Below are 16,714 nucleotides of genomic sequence, written 5' to 3' on the forward strand. Positions count from 1 at the left end.
AGGGGTCAGCCGCAACGTAGAAATAGGAAGGAGATGCCCAATGAAAGATGGAAACACATATGCTGGAGTTGAGTGATAAGGATCGAAAAGTCTCGGTATAGAAAGATAAGGAAGAGTTATGCAGTCTGGCTTCTCGATAAAGCGGTAAGGAGAGTCTTGATAATTTTATATGCACCCCAGTATCGTCGAGCTGATCAGACGCCCAAAGCGGGCCAGAGCAACCCATTTATGGAGAAAAGAGTGAGTTCCTGAACGAATGAGAATTCCTGTAGATGAGCAGCAGTTCCTTAGCCGATGATTAATTCCAGTAAGAGCCTGACGAGGCCCTATGCTGATGATGATGGCTGCCCCTGAGCTGAGAAAAGGGTTGTATAAAGAATGATCCCCTAAGCTGTTATGTAAGTACTAAATAATAGATTTAAGCTTGATTTGAAGGAAAGGACTCTAGGGAACGTTTTAAATTAGTTGATAGTTGATATGATATTGTTTAGCATAAAGGGAAGGAGAAAGTTCATAAGATATAGATATATGTACTTCATCACAAAGATAAGTTAATAAACAAGGAAGATTTAGATATATGTACTCGAGACTAGTATGTTTTAAGTTGAGACTATGTTCTATGCACATGTAATTATTTTGGAACGGATAATTAAAGAAAGATTATAGCGAGGATTTATAAATCTAGGAAAATACACATATAGGTGTTATGCTCACTGCTGTAATCCCGGTTGGGAAGTTTAAATTGTTAGAAGACAAGAGAATGTTATGAGATGTAACCTAAACCAGAAGGAGAAAAGGCAGAAAGACATGAAGAGACATGATATATGAGGTTGTGATTATCTTTACATCTTAGCACACATATAATGCTAGTAATTAACATAATACCCAATTGATGATGTATGATATATTCTTTTAATGTACATACTGTGAATAAACAATATTGTATATGTTTACCAAGTGTAGTATGAGTCATTCTGAATTCTCAGCCAGTCCAGAGGAGACATACCCGAACTTCTATTCCCCCAGAATCTGTGATCTTCTGTGCAGTATACAAGTCAGGTGTTAATGTGGAGGGGGGTTAATTAGGGGAAAATAAACTGGGAAACACAAAGTTAAGAGAGGTGGGTCTGAAAGTTCAAAGTAATAAACATATAATAAAAGTTTTAACCTTCCCCCCCCCCCCCACAGTAGAATAGATGTGCGCAAATTTGCGTTTAGCCAGGGGGTGGTTAATTGCTGGAACAAACTTCCATCTGTCCTTGTGGAAGTTGATAGGTTAAATAAATTTAAGGAGGAACTGGACAGGCATTTGGAGGGAATGGTGTGATTTTTTTTTTTTTTTGGCTGATGCTGCATAAGCTCATACACTTGCTTTCTTGCAGCACAAGCCACTACTACTATTAGCTGCATGGTTGAAAATATGGTTTTAGCGGTGTGCGATTGTGTTTTTTTTATTGTTTTTGGCGTGATTACTTACTGATAATAATCGTTAGTAATTTAGAAGTTGTAGTTCTAAATTACTAACATAATTTAGCATCTGTAGTTTAAATTACGTTAGTAATTCAGAACTACAGATGCTTATTATTTCATGTAGTATTAATAATTATTGTATTAACATATTAAAAATAAGAAATTGCACAATTATAGATGCTTTACTTCAAGGGAGGCACCGGGAAAATTTTACAGGTTAAGGGAGGCGTGGGCTCAGAAAGTTTGAGAACCGCTGATATATATAATATAATGTGTGGTTTGTAGAATAAATAAAGTCTGTGAAAATGGAAATGAAAAGTCCACAAGGTGCCAGAACTAAAAGAAGTTTAAGGGATAGTAGAAAGCGGAAGTGAGTAGTGGTCAAACAGGTGAAATAATTTGAAAAACCTAGTGCAAAAATGAACCTGGGACTGAGGAAAAAAAAAAAAAAAACAAGTAAATAAATAACACTACATTCAGATATGGGAGGGCAATTTTAGCAAGAGGTCGAATCAGGGGATGGCAAATATGCATGATCTGAATATAGTAGATAAAAATATGATACATAGCCGGGAAATTCACTTTCCTTTTCCACTTTCTACTACCTCTTAAACTTTCTTAGTTCTGGCACCTTGTGGACTTTTCATTTCCATTTTCACAGACACTTTATTTACTCTACAAACGACACATTATTTATATAGTTTTGTTTCTCTACTGCTGCACTGCGTGCGCGTTTTGAAGCATTAGACATACTATAAGCATTAGACTGCTTATTTTCTGCTTTTCTGCTATATATATATATTATATATATATCTATATATAAAATATTAAAAATATATATGTTATATGATAGTTATTACAATAATATAATTATAAAAATCACATTTCATGATACAAATTATATATATGCAGTAAATAATAATTTTATTCTTTATATAGAGGTACTAAGTAAACATCAGTTATAGATTACACAAACAGAGCCGGCCCGAACAAAAGCGTGGCCCGGTGCAAAGTTAACTTGTGGGGCCTTGATACAAATTTCGTACAACAAAATAATTTATTGCATTTTGATATTTATTACATTGCACAAATTGGTTTAGTAAGGATTACATGAAAATGATAAATATTAAATTATTTTAATAAAATTAACATTAACAAATTAACAAACATTAACATTAAATTAATTAACAAAAAAATCTTTAATAAATCAAATAAGAAAAATAATTGCTTCATATACTTATAAAATACAATTTGGTATGCGACTTAATCGAATAAGTTCATAATATGTGATTTTTGTTTCATTTTCTTACATGTTTTATAGCAAATTCGTTGATAATATCATAATTTAGTTTTTTGGCTATTTCAGATTCGATAGATAAAATGGCTAAGGAAGTAAATCGTTCTTGACTAATGCTAGATCTCAAGTAATTTTTTATTATTTTCAATCTTGAGAAAGATCTTTCTGCAGATGCGACGGTAATTGGTAAGGTTAATATATTTTTCAGAACAGTAACAAAATTTGGATACAATTCAAATAAATTATTTTTCAGTAAATATTGTAATATTTGTAGTATTGTGATCCTGGAAAGCAAAACTCGACGACAAATTTTGATTTCATTAAATAAATCAATGCAATCAATATCGGCTTGTAAGGTCGCATTTAAGTCTTTGCAACATTTAAGAAGATCATTTTCAGTCAGTTTTTGAATATTATCCGAATTATATAAAAAACCATATGATGTCTCATGTTCGTGATAAATTTCGAATCTTTTCTTAAAAGAAATAATCGCACTATCGATTATGACTAGAAAATATTGAATTATGAAATATTCTTCGCCTGATGAAATAGGCTGATCGGTTCCTTCATAACAAAATTGCTTTGTTTTTCGTCCAGTTCTTTGATTCTTAAATTCAGATGTCACTTGTAATTCTTCAGCTATTTCCTTTGCAGTTATTAAAGAAGATTTGAATCCCGATTCATGATACTGCTCAAAAAAATTTAAAAGGCCTTTTAAATGTGAATTTGCAGTACGATATCTATATTTGAATTTTGAAATATCTTGCTCACAATATTTACTTCATTCAGTATGTCATACCAAATGACCAAACTTAATAAAAATTCAAATGAAGTAAGTTTATTTTCGATTGATTGGATTTCGTTTTCATGTCACTGGTATGTTCATAAAGGTATTTTAAAGCTAGAGAAAATTGTGGTACTTGGTATCTCACAGATTTCACACTTTCGAGGCGACATTCCCACCTCGTTTCTGACAGTGGTTTTGGAGTAAGATGTTTGACACGCTCTTTTAATATATCGCAGCGTATTACAGAACTTGCAAAAATATTATATATGCTTTGTAAAGTCCCAAAAAATGAATTTGCAAGAGAAGATGAATTTGAAATGTCTCCAAGAACTAAATTCAAATTATGACCTCCGTAGGGCATATACTGTGCTTTGGAATTCTTTTGCAGAATAAGTGTTTGCACGCCTTTATATAAACCTCTCATATGAGTTCCGTTATCGTATCCCTGTCCTCGACAGTTCCCTAAATCTAATTCCTCCTTTTCTAATATGCTTTCAGTTTTAGCTGATAACCCTTTTCCTGTCGAGTCTTTTACTGTTTCAAAACAAATAAATCGTTCTTGTATACTCACATCACTTTCAGAATTATCTACATTAACATATCTTAAAATAACAGATAATTGTTCTTGATGGCTTACGTCTTGGAATGCAATCTAATAAAATTGTGAAATACTTAGCTTTCTTAACTGTATTTATTATTTCCTTTCTAACTTTTTTTAGCCAAAGCAGAAATCAGTTCATCTTGTATTCTATGAGATAAATAGGAATGCGATGCTGATTCTACCCACCAAATGTTGTTTCATGATTGGGTCAAATCTTGCAAGTAATTCTACAAGACCTAAGAAATTACTGTTGTGCGGTTTATATAAAGCATCGCTGCTGCCTCTGAACGCCAAATTATGCTCTGATATAATTGCAGCCACTATTCGTTCACAAATACATTTTAAACGCTGTGTTTCGTTTTTAATTATTTTTTCATGTTCTTTGTCAATAGTGTTTCCAAGTTTCAAATTCTTTTCAAGTTGTAACAATTTGTACATAGCTTGTAAATGATATTTTGATCTTTCATTACTTTGTAATCGCGATTACAATTTCATGACTTTGAGTAGAGTAACCACCTTCGTTCTTGACGTTCCCCATTCGTTAATTTTCTTAAATAATAATTTTCAGAAAAACTTCTGTTATTCTTATCTTTCGGAAAATCGTAGTTTTTTACTTGTGTCACGCCATTTTGTACGATAGCCATTCTAAATTTATCAGTTATAATTTCGGGCCAAGTACTAGGATCATTGATATCGATATTTTCGTCTTCGTCGCTTTGTTAATTCTCTTGAAGCTGCGGTCCTCGGAATAATTCATCTTGTTCTTTGTTCGACGCTGACAAAAAATCCTCCGTCTGTACTTTTCCCTCTGCTTCGTGATTATCTTCCCGTTCTACAGTTTTCCTATCATCGATTTCCTCTTCATTAGGACGAGAGGTGGCTTTATGATGATCAGTATCGTTTTCGTGGATGTCGCACGGCATAATTTCATTTCCGCGAGTTTGATCTTCCAGTAACTGTGAATTATGCGTTTTTTCAGTTTGTTGCACATTTTCGGTTTTTAAAAATTTTGCGAGGGAGTTCCTCTGTTTTTCCGTAATTTCTTCTCTCTTTCTTTTTTTTCTTCAATTTATCAGAGCCATACATATAATTTCTTCCTGCATCTCTGTCTCTACTAGTCATGTTGCGAAATAGATACGAATATGTTATTTGTTTTCAAACCTCGCGAATCGCGATAAAAACGTACGATGTACGATCAGCTGTCATATATATATTCGTATTTGTGGGGAATATTTATTCAATAATTTCAAATGAAACTCCAATGAATTATTATTTTTATTTGTAAGCAGAGACATTTAAAATATATTTGAAAGAAAATATATTTTTCCGTGTTCTTTGGGGAATTCTTGGCGGGATTTCAGATAATGTTAATAACATGATTACTGACATTACGTAGCCGAGTGGTCAGGAGCGAGGGTGCATAGCACGCGTTCCTTGAGTAACCGGGGTTCAAGCCCGTGACTACTAAATACGATAAATATTTGTATTGACGGTTTATTGTAAACTCTACTGACTTGGTTGTCGTGCCGGAGTATAAACAAAAAATTTATTTATTTATTTCTTATGTATATTAAAAATATGGCCATTTTATGGCGATGTCGCTAGATTTTGCGACAGTATTAAAACAAAAAAAAAAAAAAAAAAATTAAATCATTTTTATTTTGCAAAATCAGTCAGCGGCGCGGGGCCTTCAGAAACGCGGGGCCTTGTGCGCTCGCACCGTTCGCACCCCCCTCGGGCCGGCTCTGACGACAAAATTAAAAAGATACTGTACTCCCTTTTATAATGAAATAAAGATATAAATTAAAAAAATAATAATAAGTTTAAATAACTTAAAACCAAATTACGTGGCACCCCTGGGATGTTGTTGTGGCACCCCGGTTCAAAACCGCTGCATTAAGGTAGCATTTCGAGAACCTTGCCGGAATCTATCCTCAGATCATGTATAGGCTGTTGCCAGCCTCCTTCTTGCCGAATGTCTCAATTCCTACTGCACGTTCTTTGAGAATTGAGACATTCGGCAAGCGGGAGACTGCAACAGCCTATGCATGATCTGAGAATGGGTTCCGGCAAGGTTCCCGAAACGTTACCTTAATGTATAGTGATTTAGTTAATAGCTAAATAAACTATCGTAATATTCACGTGGTATAAGAGTAGTAATTAGAGAATTCTAGATTCCATGAAAAATCATCACGTAATTCTTCAACTATATTAGCACTGCTGTTGCCAGGTGGCCATCCACAACTTCTGGTTTCGCGTATGCAAGTCAAAGACATTATATATACAGGGTGTTTCAGTTAAACGTTTCAGAACTTCTAAGAGGGGTAGGGTACATCCTGACAACTCGAAATCATATAGCAATGTGGGGTCGGAAATGCTTTCCTGAAGCGGTGTTGTACACAGAAGCACCATAAAGAAAAGAGACCGTAAGTGAGAAATCGTTTTAATAATACATGAAAAGAAGCAAAAGGTACATGGATTAAAGTAAGTGTTCGAAGTTTCTTCCACGGGCTACAATGCACACCTCACATCTCCGACGCATGGACATCCGAACATTCTGGAATACTCCAGGCGAATTTCGAATTTCTTGAACAAGAACGCCAAGTTAGTAGGATGGATGGATGATTACACGAACGCAGAGTTAGCCGATATGCATTTGGCGTACGGGGCTGCAAATTGTAGTGGGCCCGCACAGCGTTTGTACGCGGAACGATATCCGACGAGGCGTATTCCCAGTCATAATTTCTTTGCAAGACTGCACCAGAGGTTAGCTGAGAGAGGTTCATTTGAAAGAGCTGACAGGGACAGGGTAAGAACAGCACAGACTCCAGCCGTCGAACAGAATGTGCTGCAGCATGTACAGGGGAATCCAAGAACGAGTACACGAAGTCTAGCAAACGCAGTCGGGGTTTCCCATTGCAGCGTCTGGAGGATTCTCCGAGAACAAGACATGCATCCGTTTCACGTGCAGCGTGTTCAGACACAGCAACCGGAGGATTATGCACCTCGTATTGCTTTCGCACAGTGGTACCTTGGAAAATGTGCTAGAAATCCCCTTTTTCCTGCTGAAGTGTTGTTTTCCGATGAGGCATCCTTCACAAGGGAAGGAATTTTCAACACGCATAACGACCATATCTGGGCGGTCGAGAACCCGCATGCAATACGACGTCGTGCAGCACAGATTCGATTTTCGGTCAATGTATGGGCCGGTATTATGGGAGATCACCTCATCGGCCCTTACCTGTTACCGTGTCGTCTAACCGGACCTATCTACTTGATCTTTCTGCAGCAAGTATTGCCACAACTTTTGAGAGATGAACAGATTTCTGCATCGACGCAACAGACAATGTGGTTCCAACACGATGGAGCCCCTGCCCATTATAGCGGAGATGTTCGTAACTACCTGGATGTCACATTTGGTCAACAGTGGATCGGACGTGGTGGTCCCGTGCGTTGGCCTGCTCGGTCACCCGACCTATCATGTCTTGATTTTTATTTCTGGGGTCATATGAAATCGCTAGTTTATGACACCCCTGTTGACAATGCGGAGGAGCTGGTTGCAAGAATCGCAGTAGCTGCCGAAGAAATTCGAAATTCGCCTGGAGTATTCCAGAATGTTCGGATGTCCATGCGTCGGAGATGTGAGGCGTGCATTGTAGCCCGTGGAAGAAACTTCGAACACTTACTTTAATCCATGTACCTTTTGCTTCTTTTCATGTATTATTAAAACGATTTCTCACTTACGGTCTCTTTTCTTTATGGTGCTTCTGTGTACAACACCGCTTCAGGAAAGCATTTCCGACCCCACATTGCTATATGATTTCGAGTTGTCAGGATGTACCCTATCCCTCTTAGAAGTTCTGAAACGTTTAACTGAAACACCCTGTATAGATGTTTTCAAAGCTGTATAAATTTAACTTAACAGTGATTAGTTTTAAAATAAATTCTGTCGTTTGACGCTGAAGCAGCTCATTTTCAATTTGTTCATTTTTAACATTAACAAATGTTAGTGTTAAATACCAGTAAAAACAAAATCAATTTTCGTCACGCTCTGAATTAGTGTTGGCCATTATTGAGAGGTCATACATGATAATTTCATTTAAGGTAAGTCATTCCATTTGGACAATTCATTCATTTACTCATAGCATTCGAATAATTAGCAGTTGGTAGATTTACTTCATTAATGCTCTAGTGGATAGCACAATTGGTATAATCACCATCCTCCCGTTATGAAAAAGACCCCTAAGAATTCCTCGTGTCAATGACACGAGGAATTCTTAGGGGTCTTTTTCATAACGCGACTGAGTTAGTCAGTCTCAAGCGAGGTGCAGCATGGTTCTCCCCCCGAAACTCGACTGTTTTGTCCAGAAAACAGCAAATCGACCACAGAACATATACAATTTACAGACATATTATATGCCGTGCAATATGGCCTAAGTTGCTGATGCGCCTAAAACCCTACCATAACAACTTCATCAACATATAAGTGTAATAGATATGGCAAAAGTGGCCATAGGCACCAATTCACCATGGCCTCCAAATGGAGTAAGAAAATTTTCAGAATTTTAATTCATTTTTAAAATAGCACTACAATGACTATTATCTGAATAAATTACTATAAAAGCCAGAGGGTTTTATATAATAATTTAATAATTATTATTTTATTTCATTATTTATTTATAAAAATTATCTCTCTATTCATTGGAGAAATTGGGAGAACCTCACTATGTTAAAAATTATTAAATTAACTAGATGATTGTTTAAAATTTAAACAATCATCCATTTTATTTATTTAAACTTTAAATCAATAAAAGGTAGATTGTATATCCCGTGACAAGGCACTCGTACTTACATGCTGCCTTTATCTGTTGAATTGGCATGGCCAGCTGGCTGTTTTCGAAAATATGGTTAGGCTCTGAGATATCAGTGGCTGAGAAAGTATTAAAGGGTGTGTATGTATCTTCTTGAATGATGATGATGCTGTTAGCTTTCTGGGATTAGCGTGATGTAATCCGAGAAGTTATATTGGAAAGTTGGCTTTAGCAGTTAGCTTTCTGAGACTAGCGTGGTGTAACCCTTGCGATTATATTCAAAAATTGTCTTTAGCTGTTATCTCTCTGGGACTAGAGTGTAATCTCTAGTATAACAGTACACTCGAAGTGTGTATTGTTATATAAGACTGGCCTTATACATGAATAATGAACATCGTACATTTTTCACTGGGTGTCTTCCAATTTTTTTTTTTTTTTTTTAATGGTAGAATTACGGCTCATTTTTGGCGATTTCTCACTTATTTCGGGCATGACGCTTAGCCACGGCGCCGTGGCCTAAATTATCTTTCCGCTTTGGCTTTCATTTCAGTCTACCTTTGCCTTTTATTTTATTCAAAAAATTTGTATACGCTTTCCTCCCACGCACATTTTTGACCTCCTGATGTCGCAACAATTACATTCTCAATTAGGTAGTTTACTTTCTCCTGCGTGGTTCTTTTGACTCGTTCCTGTCATATTATTAGTTTCTTTCATATTAGGTTAAGTCCCACTCTATAACCATTCAGTCCATATTTTCTTTAGTTTTAACTATCCATTTCACTGTCTTATTTAAACGTTCAGTCTACCACGTGCTACATAATTTCCCTTTATTTTTCATTTGCTTTTGTCTCAGTAATGTGTACATCTGCCACATGCTACTTACTGTCTTTCCATGTGCTTCTGGCCACTGTTCCCGCCACTGGCTGGAATAGTAGACCAGATCCTTAACTCGCCATATTGGTCCCTTTCAGTGACGTTTGCGGGGTGATACCATGTGCCAACCTCTCGCCAGATTAGCTGACGTCCAGAATCGCTGCTGAGACTGAATCTACTCTCATCAGTAAATATTTTGTGGTTGTAACCTTTAGAAAATGTGTTGGTCCTTAAGTTTTGTACACAAGTGTATTTAGATGTTAAATACTCCGCGGTGCAAACGCTCTGGATTCAACACTGTGCATCAGGCCTGGGGAGATGGGCATTGCCCGTAGCCGGGTAAACAGCTCACGTGCAAAGCACGAGAGGGCCTTGTAGTGCTCCTCCTCATGTAATATAAGGTGCCCCCATTCCTTCGGGTTAAAGCGTATTTTTGTGATAAAATAACATATGTCCTCAAAGAGGGCACAATCGTCCATTAGGTGTGACCATGTTTGGTTTTCTCCACAGTGGCATAATGGGGAATCCCTGATGCCGAATGTCAACAGCTTGGCATTAAAGGAGCCGTGCCCCGTTAGAAGAAAGGTGGTGTAGAGCCCCCGTAAGAACCAGTTTGGCTGTTGGGGGGTACACTTGGGTAATGTCCGGTTCATGTCACCTTTAGTTGAGTCCGCCCATCGAGACTGCCGGGTTTGTTGAAGATATTTGGTTAGTCGTTTTTTTTTTTTCTGTTTTGTTGTTGTTGGTCGGGTCTGTGGTGAAGCCAATGCAAGTTACACTGTTCCCACTTGATAATTGATATATCATGCCACAGCGGACAATCTCCAGGTCCAAGGGTAGGAACTCCACAAGGGCCTGCAGTGCATGTAAGCTGACCGTGCAGCATTCTCTAGATACAGTGAGTAAGATGCTGCGCTGTATCGTTTTAGTTTTCTTTTATTGACTGCGGTGGTTGCTTTTTTAAAGCCAGATCCCTGCTGCATAAGTGATGACTGGGATGAAGAATGCCTTGTAAAAGAGGGTCAGGGTTCTTTTCCTTAAGCCCCAATCCTTTCGCGAGACTCTTGCTATGAGGGCTGAGTAGTTTTGATCTTTTTTTGTAGATATACGAGGTGTGGGGTGAATGACAGATTTTTATCAAGGATGATTCCTAGGTATTTTAATTCCGTGCTCATTTTTATGATTTTATCTTCTGTTTTTATCTGAGGTGGCCGCCTGATGTCAGTGGAGCCTTTTAAAAGTTTTGTGGATGTCTTATCGGGTGATGTTCTTAAGTGATTAATTTTTGACCATTCTTGGAGGGTGTCAATGGCCCGATTATGCACGATTGTCTACCTCCAGCATCAGGACCAGGTCATCTGCGAAGGCTTCTGCGTCTGCTCCGTTTAGATTCTGGTTGAGCAAGCCATCCATCACCAGGTTCCAGAGAAGAGGCCCCAGGACTGATCCCTGTGGGCACCACCGGAACACCAGCCGGTTGAGTTGGCTATAGGGTGTAGATACTGAGATCCTTCTGTCCGAAAGATAGGTTTTAATGCACTGCTATAAGTTGCTCGGAATGTTTGCATCCCGCAGTCTGTTACTTTGTTTTTTTTTTTTTTTTTTTTTTTTTGGTTTTTAGGAGCATTAGCAACTAAGGCCATATTGCTCCGGGGATATGCGGTGGTCATTCCATGACCTTTCCGCTTCCTCCGTATTTGGTGGTCATGGTCTAATCAAGAAGCGTGTGTTACGCGCTGCTGCTCCTGGCTACGGAGGTCCCGCAGTCTGCCGAGGACACTTGGCCACCAAAGTGAGTCAAATGCCCCGGAAAAGTCGATGGAGATAATCAGGAAGTATTTACTATTGCTGTTTGTGGCTGAATTTATTATACGTTCCAGGGCATCCACGGTTTCTTCGAAAGCCGAATTGCTTGGAAGAGGGGAGGCCTGCTTCTTGGTAGTGAGCTTGTATCCTGCTGTGCAGAAGGTGTTCATACAATTTACTTAGTACTTGCAGTAGGGCTATGGGTCTGTATATCTCCGGGAGTTCCTGTGGTTTCTCCAGTATGAGTCTAATCTGTGCGGCTCTCCAATCATGGGGGAAAACATCCTGCAGATAGGCAGTGGTTATATACGTTTAAGATGGTTGTTGGGATTATTATTTTTTAGGGTTTCCCATAATTAAATACATTAACCCGTATTTGTGTCTGTAAATTGCGTATGTTCTATGGTCGATTTGCCTGTTTTGCTGGACGAAAAAATCCCATTTACCGGGGAGAAAAACCTTGCTATCTACGCCTGAGACCGACTAACTCAGCCACGGAGTGAAAAAAGCCCATTAAAGTTCCTCGCGTCATCGACGGGATTCGAATCTAGGCCTTTTCCACCCGGTGTGGGGAGGACGGTGACGATACCACTGTGCTACCTGCGCAGACTGGTTGTAGGGATATATTCCATGGCTTTTTCTTTTTTACAGTTTCTTGCTCCAGGTAGTCTTCGCCGGGTGTTCTCTTATTTCTTATTTTTGCCGTCGCCAGATGGAGGTCTTCAAGTGTGAATGGGTCTTCCCGATGTTCTAGGCAGCAATTAGTATTTTCTTTACAGATCTGAAGTTGCTCAGGATTGTGGTTTAAGGGGAGTTTCTGGAAGGTGGTATTGAGAATATTGTCTATGAATTGGTGCCAGGATGTGGTATAGTGGCCATCAGGTGTTTTCGTCGAAGATGGGTAATTTTTAGTTGCCACTTTTTATACAATCCATCCCTCAGGGGTTCTCATTTCCTGTTGTTGAGACTAGTCTCTCCCATGAACATTTCTTCCGGGTTCTTACCAGGGCTGTGCATTCGTTTCTGACCTCGCGGTATTGTTGTCTAAGGACTTCTACCTCTGCAGCCAGCCAGGATCTCGCTCGCTGGAAGCTTTTACAGCATATATTTACTTCATTCTGAAGCTCAGGGCACCACCACCACGGGACTGCACCTGGGGATGGTTTCTTTCATTTTATAGCTATGTTTGAAGCCTCTGTGATTAGACTTACTATAGCGCGCTGGTGCTGGTCGGTGTGAGGTTTGTGCTGTCGAATGCTTCAACAGAGTATATCAGTGCCTTCTGATGAAATTGTTCCCAGTTTTACTTGGCTATAGCAAATCTGTTGAAGATTATTCTGCGTATGGGTGGTCTATCGAGGATACGGTGCATTTGGAAGGTTATTACTCTGTGATCAGAGGTTGTCCATTCCTCTCTGACTTTTCATGAGGATATGTATCTTGCTGTGGAGCGAGTGGCTAGGCTTATGTCTATTGTCGCCTCCCAAAGGGTACTTGAGAAAGTCGGTAGATTGTTTGGCTGATTCAATACTGTGAAAATTCTGTTGGTCCGGAATTTTTCCAGGCACTGTCCTTTGGCAGTTCCTTGTCGGTCGGGAGTTGAACTGTGCCATGCTGATGACCTGCAGTTTGCATCTGCACAGATGATTATTTCAGCATTAGGGAGCTCGTTGTTTGTTAATTTGTTTGTTATATGGTTTTTAGGAGCATTAGCAACTAAGGCCATATTGCTCGGGGGATATGCGGTGGTCATTTCCTGACCTTTCCGCATCCTCCGTATTTGGTGGTCATGGGCTCGAACCCCGGTCTAATCAAGAAGGGTGTGCTACGCACTGCTGCTCTTACCCACCTAGCTACGAAGGCGCCCAGGGAGCTCGTGGAGGACATTTTGCAGGTATTGTGTTGCAGGGAGAATATCTTCACTGGGTCAGCAGTATAGCGATATAGCATAGAATTCTCCCAATGCGGAGAATTCTATGTTATATCACTAATGTGCTGCCTGTGCTCAGATGATCTGAGCACAGGCAGCACATTCGTTGCAAAAGTGTGTTATTTTAGTAACCGTGAGGTCAGAGTTGCAGATGGCCGGGGGGGGGGGGTTGCCTTTGTTTTGTACAATTTTGTACGTGAGTGGTTATCCTCTCAAATCTTTCTTGTGCATGTAGGGTTCCTGGAGGAAGAGGATGTTAAGGTTGTCCTCGTCTACCTTTTTCTTTAGTTGCGCAGTGACTGTAATTGCCCGTTGTGCAAATATCACTGTGTTAGAATCTTTATATTTAATAGAGTTGCCATAATCTGTTCTTTGTTGTTGAGTGCTTTTGACTTTTAAGTACACAGGGCAGTTACACTCTGTGACGGAGTGGTCTGCCGGTAACTTTAGGGCTTAGCAGTTTGCACACACTGGTGGAGCAGTTTTGTTCTGGCAGGAGTTGTAATTATGGCCTACTTCTGCGCAGTGCCGACAGGGTGGAGTGGTTTGCAGTTGGGTACACGTGTGTGTGTGTGTGTGTGTGGTGTGGCCAAATTGGCAGCACTTAAAACATTTTGGAACAGTCACGTGCTCTCTGAAGCAATGACTGCCCCAATTGATGTAGATTTTGCCTGCTGCGTTAGTACTTTCCAGACCCTGGGAGCTAGTTCTACTATCCAGTTAGTTGAGTTATTATTTTTGGGTTTTGTTTAATATCTGGGTGTTATCAGATTCAATGGGTCTGTGTCCGGGAATGCTTGTTGCAGATTTCTGCGATAGATTTCATCTTGCAATTGTGTTGGGGGATAACTCATTTCCTGTATTAAAGATTACAATGCCTGGTCCTTTGTCCCTGGTCCTAACAGAAAACCAAACAAATCAAAAGGCGTCCCTTTTGATTTGTTTGGTTTTCTGTTATGTCTTTTGATTCAGTCTGGAAGCGCATCTCCCGCTCCGGATTAGGTGTTGGCTTTCTATTCTTGCGTTTTCCTGTTAGGGGAGCCCCCGAATGGGCTTCTGACGTCTCCTGTTGTTAGTCTATGACGACCGGGAGGCCGCCGTAGCCTAGTGGTCAGGCGCGCGGGTGCATAAGTACACGTGCCTTGAGTGACCAGGGTTCAAGCCCATGACTACTGAATACGGTGCTGTTTCTTGTATTCTATCTATCTTGTGAACTCCTCGGACCGTTTGGTCGTCCCGGAGTATAAACTGAAAATTTATTTATTTATTTTATTATTTTGGCTCTGCTGCGTGGCATCTGTGTTTTTTTTGATATCCGATCCATATTTAAGAATTTCGGATTATCGAACCTTTTCAGGGTGTTAATCGGGATTATAACAAAGCCGGGTGTTATCACCCCGATTATCCTTTATTTTGTTACGTAATAGATTTCTTGGTATAAAAATAATCTGATTTGATTTAAAATATTTCGTAACAAAATAATGGAGAAGTAGGGAGAGTTAAAGCTTTGCTGTTACGAAGAGGTACGAGGTGTTGAACAAGTTATAAAAATCGCATTACGTCATTTGTCAACAACCTCTTATATAGGTTGCAATGAGAGATTCATGCTACAGCTGTTCATGTTATAGCACGAATCTCTCATTGCAATGCAATCCGTAGTAATGTCTAAACTGATCTTTAGCCAATATCCCATTTATTTCTTGATTTTGCTTCCACGGTAACAATAGAGTTGGATTCACTATTACTTGCTCAACTTATAACAGCGATAGGCGAATTGTGGTCAATGACCCCAAATAAAATGGCAGCAAAAGGAAAAAACAAGTGACACTGAAACTAAAATGAGTTTCTTTGAAACAAAGCAGAGAATTTTAAGTTTTTTACGTGCATATCAACTAAACTATCCTTTTTCTTTTGCATATACTGTACTGTATTGATAAAAACTCAATGAATTTTCTGCGATAACCTTCGTTATACAAACGGAGAGTGAATATTCGCACATCGTCCAACTTACAACCTCATACATAATGCTAGTGAAGTAGAGATAAATACATTATAATCATTATAATGTATTTAATCATTTAAGTCAGTTAATTGCGGATCCCAACAATTTCGTCATTAATTTTGGAGTGTTAGGGAGAAAAAATAATATTCTCCGTCATACGGTATATTTTAAAAGCACACGCAAAATTGATTTTTAAACTCTTAATTTCATTAGAGCTCACTTGTTTATTTATTTTATTTTTTTCAAATATATGAATACCTTTTTCATAAGCAGAACAATATAAATACACACTGTTTTGTTTCCAAGTGGAAATCAAATATATTTATCAAATATCTTTTGTTTCCAAGTGAAACTCAAATATCTTGATATTTTTGAATATTAAATAAGTTCTTTTATTTAAATCGAATATATACTGAGCAAACTTACAGTTAGTAGTAGTAGTTTCCTCAAAATCCTGTTTTTCAAGAATTGTCGAGAAGTCATGCAAGAAAGGTATATTTACCTGACATATTTGAAGAATATCATTTACCGTTTGATTTCTGCAAGTTGAATTACGTTTAATAACAACGCAATGCAGTTTAGGTTTCACAGTTACACCTTGGCGTTTAATTATATTTATTACTGTATACGTTTCAAGTAGCTGTTATAATTTAAAACACACACACGTAACCCTCAAGAAGCGCAAAATGCAACTTCAATATGTCTGCGGCGCAGTGTCAACTATCTGACGGAAAAACCTCTAGAATTCTCAAACAACCTGCTTAAATGACACGCAATGTGAATAGGGAAGAGGCGAGGTGTACATGCAACAAGGAAATTTCGTTCAAATAGAGCCTTCGGGATTAAACGCACGGACCTGTTTTGGTCGAACTGCATTGTAATTTATGTTTCTGTATTTGGATTTTAATAACCCATATATGTTAAAAAGTATTAAGATAAATACACCAATATCCGAAAGTTTAGCAGCACATATATTAAAAACTGAATATCACAAATTATGACTCGCTAATTATTTTCATCAATCTTTAAGATTATTTGTGATTCAGTATAAAAAAAAAAAAAAAAAATGTACATGCACAACATACCATCGCTAATTTACAGACCAATAAGCATGTGTGTCAAACTAGTAGAGTTAGC

At 38.4% G+C, this 16,714-nt stretch overlaps 1 protein-coding gene across 2 annotated transcripts in view; it reads right to left on the minus strand.

The window, feature by feature from the left end:
- Positions 1-16,234, minus strand: part of LOC150081800 (SEC14-like protein 2) — a 219,284-nt gene extending 203,050 nt beyond the window's left edge. Inside the window, exon 1 of one of the 2 annotated variants that reach the window (XM_090379677.1) lies at positions 16,080-16,234. The gene's annotated coding sequence lies outside the window, so the exon portion shown is untranslated. Of the gene's footprint in view, positions 1-16,003 lie in introns of both variants that reach the window. The other variant, XM_090379676.1, reaches the window with a different exon arrangement.
- Positions 16,235-16,714: the final 480 nt, after the last annotated feature.

The sequence above is a fragment of the Mastigoproctus giganteus genome, chromosome 8, assembly GCF_048544385.1.
Source record: "Mastigoproctus giganteus isolate SK-2022 chromosome 8, ASM4854438v1, whole genome shotgun sequence".
NCBI classification, from domain to species: domain Eukaryota; kingdom Metazoa; phylum Arthropoda; class Arachnida; order Uropygi; family Thelyphonidae; genus Mastigoproctus; species Mastigoproctus giganteus.